The sequence below is a fragment of the Chiloscyllium plagiosum genome, unplaced genomic scaffold (assembly GCF_004010195.1).
Source record: "Chiloscyllium plagiosum isolate BGI_BamShark_2017 unplaced genomic scaffold, ASM401019v2 scaf_58, whole genome shotgun sequence".
NCBI classification, from domain to species: domain Eukaryota; kingdom Metazoa; phylum Chordata; class Chondrichthyes; order Orectolobiformes; family Hemiscylliidae; genus Chiloscyllium; species Chiloscyllium plagiosum.
The window spans coordinates 24,991-38,857 of NW_025215372.1; positions in this window are offsets into that span (position 1 = coordinate 24,991).

Consider the following 13,867-nt stretch of genomic DNA (forward strand, 5'->3'; position numbering starts at 1 on the left):
GTGCTGGAGAAACCCAGCAGGTCTGGCAGAATCTGGAGAAAGAGTCCAATATGACTTCTCCGGAGAAGTGGAAGGTGGTTGTAGTAAAGCTGCTCATAGCTGGCACATATTGGACTGGTTAAACGCTCACCAACAGTGTCATGCTAAGTCTGTGCACTATTCCACTGCACGGGTAGGATCTACTCTCAGGGAGAAAGTGAGGACAGCAGATGCTGGAGATCAGAGTCAAATCGTGTGGTGCTGGAAAAACACAGCATCCGATGAGCAGGAGAGTTGACATTTCGAGTAAGCTCTTCATTAGCCACACTCAGGATCTATGAGGAGAAAGTGAGGTCTGCAGATGCTGGAGATCAGAGCTGAAAATGTGTTGCTGGAAACATGCAGCAGGTCAGGCAGCATCCAGGGAACAGGAGAATCGACGTTTCGGGCATAAGCCCTTCTTCAGCCATTCCTGAAGAAGGGCTTATGCCCGAAACGTCGATTCTCCTGTTCCCTGGATGCTGCCTGACCTGCTGCGCATTTCCAGCAACACATTTTCAGCACACTCAGGATCTAGCCTCAGTGCTTCCAGATTTTGATAAATCATCCTGGGTGTGCTGCTCCTGATGGTCACAGATCTAGTGAATCACTTGCTGCAATGTTTCAGAATTGGCAGGGCATGACTGGATGGTGATGCTGTCTCCCAGCCATAGAGTGGGCACACAGAACACTTACTAGAAGAAAGCGCAGAGCAGTGAGGTGGTAGTGGCAGAGGGAGGATAATTCAGGCCTTTGAGCCCACTCCACCATTTAACATGATCATGGCTGATCTTACCCTGGTCTCAACTCCATTTTCCTGCCTGCTCCCCATAGCCCCTTATCCCGCTTTTCATCAGAAACATATCGATATCTTTCTTGAATCAGTTGATTGATTCTGTCTCCAGTGTACTGTGAGGCAGAGAGTTCCACAGATTCACAACTCAGAGAAGTATTTTCTCCTCATCTCACTCTATGTCTGTGACCTCCTGTCCTAGACTGTCTCACAAGGGGGGGAGCATCTGCCTGATCAATCCCTTTTAGCAATTTAGATGCCTCAATCAAATTCCACACCACCCCAATTCTTCTAAACTGGAGCGAGTACAAGCTCAAGATATTTGACTGCTTCTTGGACAACAGCCTTTTCATCCCTGAAATCAACCTGGTGAACATCCACTGAACTGCCTCCAGTGCCACCACATCTTTCCTCAAGTAAGGAGACTAAAACTGGACTAATCCTTTATTGGTCAGAGTATTGAGTACAGGAGTTGGAAGGCCATGTTGCGGCTGTATAGGACATTGGTTAGGCCACTGTTGGAATATTGCATGCAATTCTGGTCTCCTTCCTATCAGAAGGATGTTGTGAAACTTGAAAGGCTTCAGAAAAGATTTACAAGGATGCTGCCAGGATTGGAGGATTTGAGCTACAGGGAGAGGCTGAATAAGCTGGGGCTGTCTTCCCTGTGAAGCATCAGAAGCTGAAGGGTGACCTTATAGAGGTGTATAAAATCATGAGGGACATGAATAGGATTAGTAGACAAAGTCTCTTCCCTGGGGTGGGGGAATCCAAAACTAGAGGACATAGATTTAGGGTGCGAGGAGAAAGAGACCGGGGGGGCAAAGTTTTCACCCAGAGGGTGGTACGTGTATGGAATGAGCTGCCAGAGGAAGTGCTGGAGGCTGGTACGATTGCAACATTTAAAAGGCATCTGGATGGGTATATGAATAGGAAGGGTTTGGAGGGATATGGGCTGGGTGCTGGCAGGTGGGACTGGATTGGGTTGGGATATCTGGTTGGCATGGACGGGTTGGACCGAAGGGTCTGTTTCCGTGCTCTACATCTCTATGACTCTATGACCTACATACCCACTTTCTGCAGTTCATGCACAATGACACCCAGATCCCAAGCCAATGTTTCAAGTCTAGCTGGCTCTTCATCAGAGCTAATGTCTGAAGAGTCATCTGAACTCAAAACATTACTTTGCTCTCTCTCAGGATGCTGCCTGACCCGCTGTGATTTCCAGCTTTTTTTACTTTCAGTACAAGTTCCAGCATCTACAGTAATTTTCTCCAACACCCAGATCCCTCTACACTGAGGCACTTTGATTCTGCTTCCCATTTAAATAATAACTTTTATTTTTCCAGCTAAAATGGATAACCTCGCATGCATTCATGTAAACTCCATCTCCCGGATTCAGGCCCATTCTCCTTGCCTATCAATATAGTTTAGATTCCCCTACAGTGTGGTAACAAGCCCTTCGGCCCAATCAGTCCACACCAACCCTCCGAAGAGTAACCCAATCAGACCCATTTCCTTCTGACCTAACACTATGGGCAATTTCCCATGGCCAATTCACCTAATCTGTACATCTTTGGACTGTGGGCGGAAACCGGAGCACCCGGAGGGAATCCACGCTGACAAGGGGAAAATGTGCAAACTCCACACAGACAATCGCCCAAGGCTGGAATTGAACCTGGGAACCTGGTGCTGTGAGGCAGCAGTGCTAACCACTGAGCTGCCCAAAAGAAAGATTTGTGGGAGGTGCCCTGAGTAGGACTGGAACAATGAATTGTTAACATATCCCACAAAGAAGCAGGCATAATTGGGACTCTGTTGTTCTTGTATCACCACAGTCTTACCAGACCATAGATGCTGCTCTCTCATTAGAGGTAAACAACTGGTGCTGACTTAACCTGAGGGCCACCAGACCTCAAACGAGGGAAGAGATTGAAAAGGAGAGTCCTTCATGGTAACCTCAGACCAGTGATGGGAATTGAACCCATGCTGTTGGCACCACACTGCTGTGTGAACCAATGATCCAGCCAACTGAGCTAAACTGATTCCCCTGATATCCACCTGTAAAGCTCTTTATCTTCTCATCACAGCTTGCTTTCCCACCTATTTTAGTATTATCCGCGAAGTTTGCTATGTTACACTGTGGAACACACAGCCGCAACAAACAATCTTTTCAATGCGAGCAAGAAGTGCAAAGAAAATCATCAGTACAGCAGAATGAGTCATTCTTCTTACAACTTTCAGAAATATGCAATACAGGGTGGAAGAGCCATCACAAAAACAAACTGTGCTCGGAGGAGAACAATGAGCTCTGTGGTTTCAGAGGAGATAATACTATTGTTTGGAAAACTTGAGTGGAAAGGCAGTACAGGCACAATGGGATGAATGGCCTCTTCCTCTTTCTCTCATATGCTCAACTGATCATAATGGATGGCTCATTGGCAATCCTTCCACATCCTGTAACATTGAAACAACTCTGCATATTACCAAGAGAGCTGCTCAGCAGTTGGGTGCAATCTACTCTCAGTCAGCTCTGGCCGGGGTGGCTCCTCAAGACATGGGTAAGGTTAAAAACAGGAGTGGCTGATGGATGCTGACATAGGTACAAACATCAACTGGAATCAACGCATAAATGCACCACCATATCAAGATAATGTTTCAAAGAGACACAAACTCAGCAGTAATTCATATACTGGCAGCCCTCCTCACATACCCTCTCTGCTCAGAAACCCTTGGTTATCACCAACATGTATTCATAACTCCTGTGTCAGATTGGAGCTGATTTACATTCCCGGTAAGTGTCCGGGGACCACATTACAGATGCTTTTTAAACAGTTATTGTCACTGGCCCAACAAATTTCAGTGCCCACTTCTCTTTCCCCCAGAAACATTCAGGCCCCTTCCCTCACCATGTTACACAGGAACAGGAGGAGGCCATTTAGCCCCTTCCCTCACTATGTTACCCAGGAACAGGAAGCACTCATTCAGCACCCCTTCCCTAAACCACTTACACAAGAACAGAAAGAGGCTCCCCATTTCACTTCCCTCCCTCAGTCTGGTATACAGGAGCAGGAGGAGGCCATTCAGCCCCTTGAGCCTGTCATACAGGACCATTGAGACCAGTGACGTCTTATCATTAGATCATCACTTAATCATTAACATTTTGACAGGACAGGCTTTTTTTTTGTTCATTTTGTCTAATCCAGCAAATCTTGAGTTAATTCCTACAATATTTTCTCATTAATTGTTCAGAGAAGTTATTACACATCTCTGGAGTAGGTGGGATTTGACCCTCCTGACTCAGAAGTAGGGACATAGCACTACACAACTAACGACTAGAGTTCCTCTTTCAGCCTGTAACATAAGAACAGAAGGAGGCCATTCAGCCACACCACACTGTTCTATCATTCAATTAGATCACAACTGAACTGTGAGCTAACTCCATTACCTGACCTCACTCAAGATCCCTCAAGACAAAAATGAATCAGTCTTACAGATTTTAAATATACAAATAATAAAGAATCAATTGCTATTTGTGACAGAGAGTACAAAACTGCAACCAGCATTTTGTGTGTCGAAGTGCTTTCTCCGTGGAATGGACTGGCTCTGATTTACGATTAAGTGCCCTCAGCTTCTACCAGCAAGATAGTTCCTTGCCATTAACTAACATGTCCACAAGCATCTCCCCCTCTTGGCCTCCATCCTGGATCATTACACAGTGACCAAGTGTACATTGCTCCTGGTCCGAACCACCATTGGAACCTAGAGTAAAGAGCAGAGGACGCTGCTGCAATGCTCTGTTGGCTGCAATAGCATTGCTGGTTGGGGCTATGGGGTCAAATAGAGAGGTGGTAAACATCCAGCCGCACTCATGACTATAGATTGGAGTGCCTGACTCACTAGGCCATGGGGCAAGGCTGAATATGAAGTTATATTAGGCTTTGTGACACATGACCTAACAAGTGACTCGTGGATGTCTGTTCATTTTAAAAGTTGAACTCATGACGAATTTTGAAGTTGTGAGCTTTACTTGAGAGGTACTGTTAATCGATGTGTCAGTTTTATTTATAGACTGCACCTGGATAAAGGGGGTTGGGGGGGGGAGGAGTGAATTTGTTACTCAATACCCAGTGAACTGGTGAGTTATCCCACTGAAATCTGAAGGGTGGGAGGGAAACAGAGCAGAAATGGTTATAAAGAACAGAAGTCCAGGTGGAGAGAGATGGACAGGTCAAGTACCACACTACAGCTTCAGATCTCAGAACCAAGACAAAAATTGTTTTGAAATAGTTTCACTTCTCCAGGAGAAGTCAGACACAAGTGTCGTGATACTGATGCACCGTAGGCGTTCATTTCATGCTCTGAGGGCTGTTGTTAATCACAATGATATTTTTATAAAGCTACTAAAGGCTGTTTAGCCTCCCTCCTCCATATGGTGAGGTAATGCAGGAATCTGTGCGTGTGTTTTGAAATGAGAGGGTTATCAAAATGAGAGAAAGATATTTAGACTCCTACAATTCACAGACCTGATCCAGCAGGGAAGGAAGAGTCATAAAGTCATAGGGCCATAAAATAATAGAGTTGTACAGCACGAGTTAACTACTTCCTCCATACAGACATTTTTGAACATAACACCACCCCAAGAATGCAGGGTAAGCAGGTACTTGAATCAGAAGCACCAGTGTTAGCGACACCCCAACAGCCAATGCTCCACTGGAGATCCCATCCTTCCTCACCCTGTGTCTCACTGCTTATCCCCTTGCCTACAAACCAGTGCTCCATCGGAGACTTGACCCCATGTGTTGTATTCCTTGTATCCAGTGTTGCACAGGAGAGTTCCTACTTGTGTAACCAGCTGGGGCTGCCATGGACTTTGGAAGAATGGGCATTATACAAGGAAACCACCCTCTTCCCACCACCCAGTTGTCAAACATCAGTTTATTTAATTTAGGAATTTGAAATATATTGGACTACATATATGTGTACACACAAACAATCAGATTTCATTCATCCTTCCCGAGTTCGGCGTTTATTAATGATACAATTTCCATTCCCGGAGTTGCAATTCCTTCACCTAGCAACAAGCAGCGTCATCCCAGCGCTGTGAACACTGCCATTGGCTGACCGCCTGGTCCAATGAGAAGTGACGGATGCCTGTTGCCGGGGCGGCGAAAGGGTAGGGGCGGGATTCCTGAGCTACTCTGCCCAGCAACAGGGGGAGGTCGGATAATGGGGGTGGGGTAAGAGATTGACAGGCGAGGCCGGCCCGGCGCCGTTCTGCCCAGCAACAGGAGGATGATTGACAGGCGCAGGCCGGGGGAAGGTTACCCAGCAACAGGAGGATGATTGACAGGCGCAGGCCGGGGAAGGTTACCCAGCAACAGGAGGATGATTGACAGGCGCAGGCCAGGAAGGTTACCCAGCAACAGGAGGATGATTGACAGGCGCAGGCCAGGGAAGGTTACCCAGCAACAGGGCGATTCTGACAGGCATGGACCCTGGGACAGGTTACACAGCAACAGGGGGATTAATAACTGGGCTGGGCACTGGCCACAGCAGGTTGACTCTATTCCTGATGAAGGGATTTTGCCCGAAACGTCGATTTTCCTGCTCCTCGGATGCTGCCTGAACTGCTGTTCCAGCACCTCTCTAATGAGGGAGTGTTACAATGCAAAAAGAGAATAATTAACAGGCTAGGTAACCTGCCCAGGAACAGGGATACGAGTTACACAGCAACAGGGGTGGAAATTCACATGTGTAGAAAGGCATGGCATCGCTCTGCCAAGGAACAGGGGATGATTGAAAAGGACAGGCTCTAGTTGAAGGTCACTCAGTAACAAGGGACGATTGAAAGGGTCAGGCTCTAGTGGAAGGTCTCTCAGTAACAAGGGACGATTGAAAGGGTCAGGCTCTAGTGGAAGGTCACTCAGCAACAGGAGACGACTGAAAGGGACAGGCTCTAGTGGAAGGTCACTCAGCAACAGGAGACGATTGAAATTGACAGGCTCTGGTCACTCAGCAACAACAGGGGACAGTTGAAAGGGTCAGGCTCTGGTGGAAGGTCACTCAGCAACAGGGGACGATTGACAGGTGCAGGTCCTGGGGTGAGGTCATTAAACGACGGGGGGTGATTGACAAGTGCGGGCCCTTGGGCAGGTTATACTGCAACAAGGGAGGCGATTGACAGATGGGGATCAGCCCAAGCAGAGCTAGCCTGCAACAAGGGGATGATTACCAGTCCGCATGGGACAACCCAGCATTACTCTGTCCAGCAACAGGAGGATAATTGATCGGCAACGGCGAAGTAAGGTGGGGGTTGATTGAAATGTAGGAAAAGCCCCCCAAGCAGGATTTCTCTCCACCAGGGAGAATGATTAACAGTTGTGGACCCTGGCACAGGTCAACCAACAACAGGGATGACTTCCAGGCACAGGCCCCCATGAATGGAGTGTGGACAGTGATTCTAGGGATTTTCAACAAGCCACCCCTTCCTTGGCCTCTGGCATTTCAGCAGTCTGATTGTAGGCATGCTGTTCATCAGGCCACCCACCTCCTTGGAGACAGGGGCCAGCTTGGCTCCATTATGGGCAGAGCCAGGACTTTAAGACAGAGCAGGCATGGATCAGAGCTTGGATGGGACATAGACAAAATCTGAGGGACAGGGCAGGGGTGTCAAGGCATGGCTTAGGGCCACTAGGAGACTGGAGACAGGACTGGAGGCCTAGAGCACAATTGGGTGACAGGGACAGATCGCGTGGGAGAAGGATCAAACAGAGCCCAGCTCAGAGAGCTGGGTTCAAGCTCATGATGCAATGATTAATATGGAGGTCATAGATTTGCCTCAGTCTGAACTGAGAGATGAATCAACCTCACACGATCTGGCCCCTAAGCTGACAGCAATGATAAGAGAGAAATAAGTGAAAAACTTTCCTTTAATGTTTACAACACCTTTCAATGGAGGAAAAGCAGGAGCCAATTTGCACATAGGAAGAAACCACATACAACAATGTGGTCATGGCCTAGTAAATCTATTTATTACTGATGTTGACCAAGGAATAAATATTGGCCCCAGGACACCAGATAGCATCCCCACTTTTACCCACGTCATCAAAAACAGGCATTCACATTTCTCAGAGATCATTAACATTTACTCTTAATTAAACATATCATCTGAAATACCACCCCCCAACAGTGCGGCACTCCCATAGTGCCAGCAGATACTCAGCACACGTGCATGGATGCAGAAGTATACTCACAGGTGCAAACACACATGGGTGCACAAATGCGTGCATACAGGCACATGTAGAGACACAGGTGCTAGCATCTGCACGTTGACAGGTGCATACATACGGAGACACTGTGCATGCATGCATACACACACACAGACATACACACTGCCACAGTTTCAATGAAATGCACAGAGTGGTGTCTGGGGAGAAAGAGCTAGCTTGCTGATGATTCTCCTAGAATAACTAAAATCTATATTGAGAGGATGCCTGGAGGAAAGGGCAGGATGGGGGGAGGGGGGGTGGGAGAGACAGGACAGATGCTTCGCACCAACATTTCTCTTCCTGTTTTAAGGCAGCCACAGTCTGGCTGGTTACTGGATCAGGGAGAGTGCAACATTTTGTGAGGAATGATTGGATGGAATGCTGTGACAAGACCAATGAAAGCACTGTCAGGCAGATGAAATATTGTGAATTGTCGGTTAACAAGTGAAACCATCCTCAAAATGTCTCAGAACAAGAGACTCTTGACAGTTTAAACCATCGGGGTGCACTCAACAGTCAACTATTCAGACACATCTGATCACACTAAAAGAGTCGATCATCCATAATTTGACACGCACATCAATTTCAGACACCATTCACCTGCATAATATCACATATCTCAGTCTATGTGTAGTCAAATCTCTCACCCTTACTTTTGTCACCTCCATACTTGACTATCCTAACACTTCTTCAGGCCTGCCTACCATTTATCCTTTCCCTAACAAACACTGTCTCCTCAGTTGTTCCACTGTTGTGTCAGGGAGCTTGCTGTGCATAAACAGGCTCCCGTGTTTCTCATAGCACAATATTTTACGAGCTTCACTAGCTGAGAGGTGCTCTGGAATGTCAAGTGTGGTGAATCACACTGGAGAAACAGAAATTCGGTCTATCTCAAGCTTCAACACTTTCCAGAATCCTGTTCAGAATGGAAATTTGTTCAAGCAGCAGTGTGGCAGCTCTGTCCACCTTCCACCCACCCCCTGTAAGCCAGGGTCCCTGGGAACCAGACCTGGCAACAACCTCACATTTAGCTCACATTCTTAGTACTCTTGTGTCTCCAGATCCAGCAACGTGAATCAGCCAAGTTTCTAATAAGGCTGCATTACATAGCTGCTCTATTAATAAAAGGATCTGTGAGTGGTGGGAGTTCTGAAACATTACAGTATAAGGAGGTAACTACAGAACATGGAACACCCAGACAAACAGCAATTTACTGCTTTAAATTGACCCCGGTTTCAAAATGAGTAATCTCAGGGTGGCATTAATCCTCTCTCGAAATTGGCAATTGTTGCATCAGCCTTTGCCAAACATTTCCTGGATTCTGAGCAATTACAAGTTCTTCTCAGGCCCAGGAGTTGGCAAGGGCACAGGATCCCAACCATCAAGCAACAAAGAGGCCACAGTATCCACAGGACAGGGCTGTAAAATGAATCAAGTCCCTGCGCCAGCTGAGACAGGGCACTGCAAAGTACCCAAAACACCGTACAACAATCCAATCATTCAGACCATAGGGCCACAGTACTGCCAACTACACTGCAATAAAACAAATGCTGAAATGCACATATCGCTACAATGGGGACACCAATCACAACAGCACTCCCCACCCTCAAGAAGGCAGGAAATGAGAAGTTCAGGCTCTCCTACACGCTGCCAACATGGATATCCAGTGCACTAATATTTACATTTATCCGTGATGACCCAAGCTCGTGAAATGAGAATCATTCATTGTTCTGTTTTCTATGACTAGTTCAAGCAGTTTTAGAGGGATTCCCTGCCTTTTTCCCACAGTAGATCAGACTGGAGGGAGAAACTTCAAACTGCCTTCAAATAGCTGACAATTGCAGACATGGCTAGGGCATTGGGAAGATGGCAGCTAAAGATTGCAACTCTGTTATTCCCGCAGTGTCTCAAAGGGCTCTCTGGCTGTGAACATCCTCAGTGTCTGTGAGAGCAGTGAGTGACTGCACTCCCTCAGTAACTGTCCGAGCAGTGAGTGACTGTGCACTCCCTCAGTGACTGTGAGAGCAGTGAGTGACTGTGAGAGCAGTGAGTGACTGTGTACTCCCTCAGTGTCTGGGAGAGCAGTGAGTGACTGTGCACTCCCTCAGTGACTGTCCGAGCAGTGAGTGACTGTGCACTCCCTCAGTGACGGTGAGAGCAGCGAGTGACTGTGCACTCCCTCAGTGTCTGTGAGAGCAGCGAGTGACTGTGCACTCCCACAGTGTCTGTGACAGCAGAGAGTGACTGTGCACTCCCACAGTGTCTGGGAGAGCAGTGACTGTGCACTCCCTCAGTGACTGTGAAAGCAGTGAGTGACTGTGCACTCCGTCAGTGTCTGTGAGAGCAGCGAGTGACTGTGCACTCCGTCAGTGTCTGTGAGAGCAGCGAGTGACTGTGTACTCCCTCAGTGTCAGTGAGAGCAGTGAGTGACTGTGCACTCCCTCAGTGTCTGAGAGCAGTGAGTGACTGTGCACTCCCTTAGTGACTGTGAGAGCAGTGAGTGACTGTGCACTCCCTCAGTGTCTGTGAGAGCAGTGAGTGACTGTGCACTCCCTCAGTGTCTGTGAGAGCAGTGAGTGACTGTGCACTCCCTCAGTGTCTGAGAGCATCCTCCACCCACCCTCCAGCTTTGCCATTGGAGGAAGCAGAGGTTACCTGACATACGCAGGGCAGCCAAAAGTGTGCCGAACCTGCGGGAGGTCAGGCCACATGGCGGCGGATTGCAAGGTGACCGTCTGCCGAAATTGCAAGCAGGAAGGCCACCCGACCAAGGAATGCAAGGAGGCCAAGAACTGTAATCTGTGCGGAGAGGCGGGCCACATGTACTAGGCCTGCCCAAGCCGAGGGGCCACCACCTACGCACAGATGGCCGGAGGTGGCAACACGAGCCATGGACCACCCAAGACCAGCAAGATACCACAAAACAGCACGGGAACGGTGTCTGGAGGCAACCAGAAGGAAGGGCGGGCTGTAGCGGAGCAGACGGCAGACAGCGGGGAGGTGCAGCAGCCGATCCAAGCTCCTGCAAGACAGACGGAGGAAATGGAAGAGAAGGGACCAAAGGAGGCAGAGGATTGGATTACTGTGAAAAGCAGGAAGAGGAAACTTCCCAAAGCCACCCAGCGAGGGGGGAAGCGACACCTACACGACGAGGACACATGCAGCTCTTCCGACGGTGAGGATGGGTGCAAGGAGGGTCATCACCAGAGGAAGAGACAGAGCGCCGTGGAGAAAAAGGAGGGCAGCACCACCCAAGCAGGAAAAGACGATCCCTCTGAGGGGACGGGTAAAGGCCTCCCCCCATCCGGTGAGAACCAAGAGGTATCCACCGGCCCACAGCTCCAGGTAACTGGGAACAACGGTCCTGTGACAGCCCCGCTGTCAGATGGAGAACTGGACCATGCGGACCCTGGGCCCGACCCGAAGACACCAGAGCGGGGAAATGGCTCCAGCGCGGAGCCGGACAGCTACCTCAGCCCTGGGATGGTCCAGCAGTTTGCTGTCACCACGGGAATGCACACAGCTACCCCAGAGGGGCAAGACCAGCAGCAAATGGACACTGTTAACCTTGTAAACTGTAAAAATAGGGAAAAGAGTTGCCAGCATCAATGTGCGTAGCATCAAATCGGCTACGCGATGTGTTTCTACGATGGCCTTCCTGGCCAACGTTAAAGCCAACGTCCTGTTTCTGCAGGAGTGTGGGATACCGCACCTCAGCAGCTACAGGAGATGGTCGAGTTTATGGGCCCATGGGCCGTCAGTTTGGTCGGGGGGCAACGATAGCTGCACCTCCGGCCTGGGTATCCTGTTGAGAGGAGGCAACTTCACCATCTCCGAGGTTAAGGAGGTGGTGGGTGGGTGCCTCCTCGTCGCCGATATCATGTACAGGAATGCTCCCCTGAGACTGATTAATGTGTACGCCCCAGTGGGTAAGAGTGAACGGTTGGCCGTCCTGCAGCAGCTTCCACTGTTGCTGGCTACATCCAGGCCGTTCATTCTGGCCGGAGACTTCAACTGTATCATTGATGCAGATGGACGATCCGGCGGGGGGGACAGTAAACTGGACACCACGTCCAGAGCCCTGATGGACACGGTCAAAGATGCCAAGCTGCAAAACATCTTCAGCGCCCCTGCAGACGGAGCGCAGCGTAGATACATCTGGTCACGGGCAGACGGGTCTATCCGCTCAAGGATAGATTACTTGTTTGTGTCCCGAACGCTCTCGGTCAGATCCACCGACGTCAAGCCGGTGTTCTTCTCCAACCACTGCCTCCTGCTGGCCGACTGTCACCTACAGGACGAGCAGCAGGCTGGTAAGGGAACGTGGAAGCTGAACACCAAGCTGTTGACCCCGGGAAACATTGAGGAGCTCAAGAGGGATTACGCAGGTTGGAGAACCGTGAAGCCCCTCTTTGAGTCCCCAGCGGACTGGTGGGAAACAGTAAAAGGGAACATCAAGAGGTTCTTCATCCTCAAAGGTGTTCAGGAGGCGAGAGAGAGGCGGGGAAAACTGTCCCAGCTCCAGGAAAGTATGCAGAACCAGCTCCTGCTGCAGACGATGGGGGTGGATGTCACAGAGGACCTCAAGGAGGTGAAGGGCCAGCAAGCCTCGCTCTTTGCTTCGGAGGCCTCCAAGATAATCTTCCGGTCCAGGGTCCGCTCAGTGGAGCAGACGTGCTCACGTTTCTTCTTCCAGAAGGTGCACAAAGAGAGCTCCGAGGTACCACAAAACAGCACGAGAACGGTGTCTGGAGGCAACCAGAAGGAAGGGCGGGCTGTAGCGGAGCAGACGGCAGACAGCGGGGAGGTGCAGCAGCCGATCCAAGCTCCTGCAAGACAGACGGAGGAAATGGAAGAGAAGGGACCAAAGGAGGCAGAGGATTGGATTACTGTGAAAAGCAGGAAGAGGAAACCTGCCAAAGCCACCCAGCGAGGGGGGGAAGCGACACCTACACGACGAGGACACATGCAGCTCTTCCGACGGTGAGGAAGAAGATGGTTGGCTAACGTCATCTCAGGCTGACGTCACGAGGATCAGTAAATCCTCCTACGCCAGTCTGTATGACGCGAAGCCGAACGACAGCGCGGCCTCCCAGTCATTCCTGTCCTCTATCACGGAGGTCTTAGACGACAGAACACGGGAGAGGCTGGACCAGCCGCTATCTCTGGACGAGCTGACCAAGGCCCTCGAGTCCTTCGAAAAGAATAAAACTCCCGGAAGTGACGGCTTACCGGTCGAGCTCTATCCCGCTCTTTGGGACTTGATTGGCCAGGACCTGCTGGAGGTGTATGTCAGTATGCTTCGGGCAGGTACCGTGAGTGAATCCATGAGGAAAGGCTTCATCACCCTCATCTACAAGCGGAAGGGGGAGAGGGAGTAACTCAGAAATTGGAGACCAATCTCACTGTGGAATGCAGATTACAAAATTCTGTCAAAGGTAATCGCCAACCGGGTCAGGTCTGCTCTGGGGTCAGTGATTCACCCTGACCAAACCTGTGCTGTACCGGGCAGGAAGATCGCTGAGAGTCTCGCACTCCTCAGGGATACGATCGCCTACGTGCAGGACAGGGGGTTGGACACCTGCCTGATCAGCCTGGACCAGGAGAAAGCCTTTGACAGGATATCACACACGTATATGAGAGATGTTCTCTCCAAAATGGGCTTTGGGGAGGGAATCTGCAATTGGATCAGACTGCTCTACACCAACATTGTCAGTACAGTCTCAATCAAGGGGTGGGAATCAGATAGCTTCCCAGTCAGATCTGGAGCCAGGCAGGGCTGCCC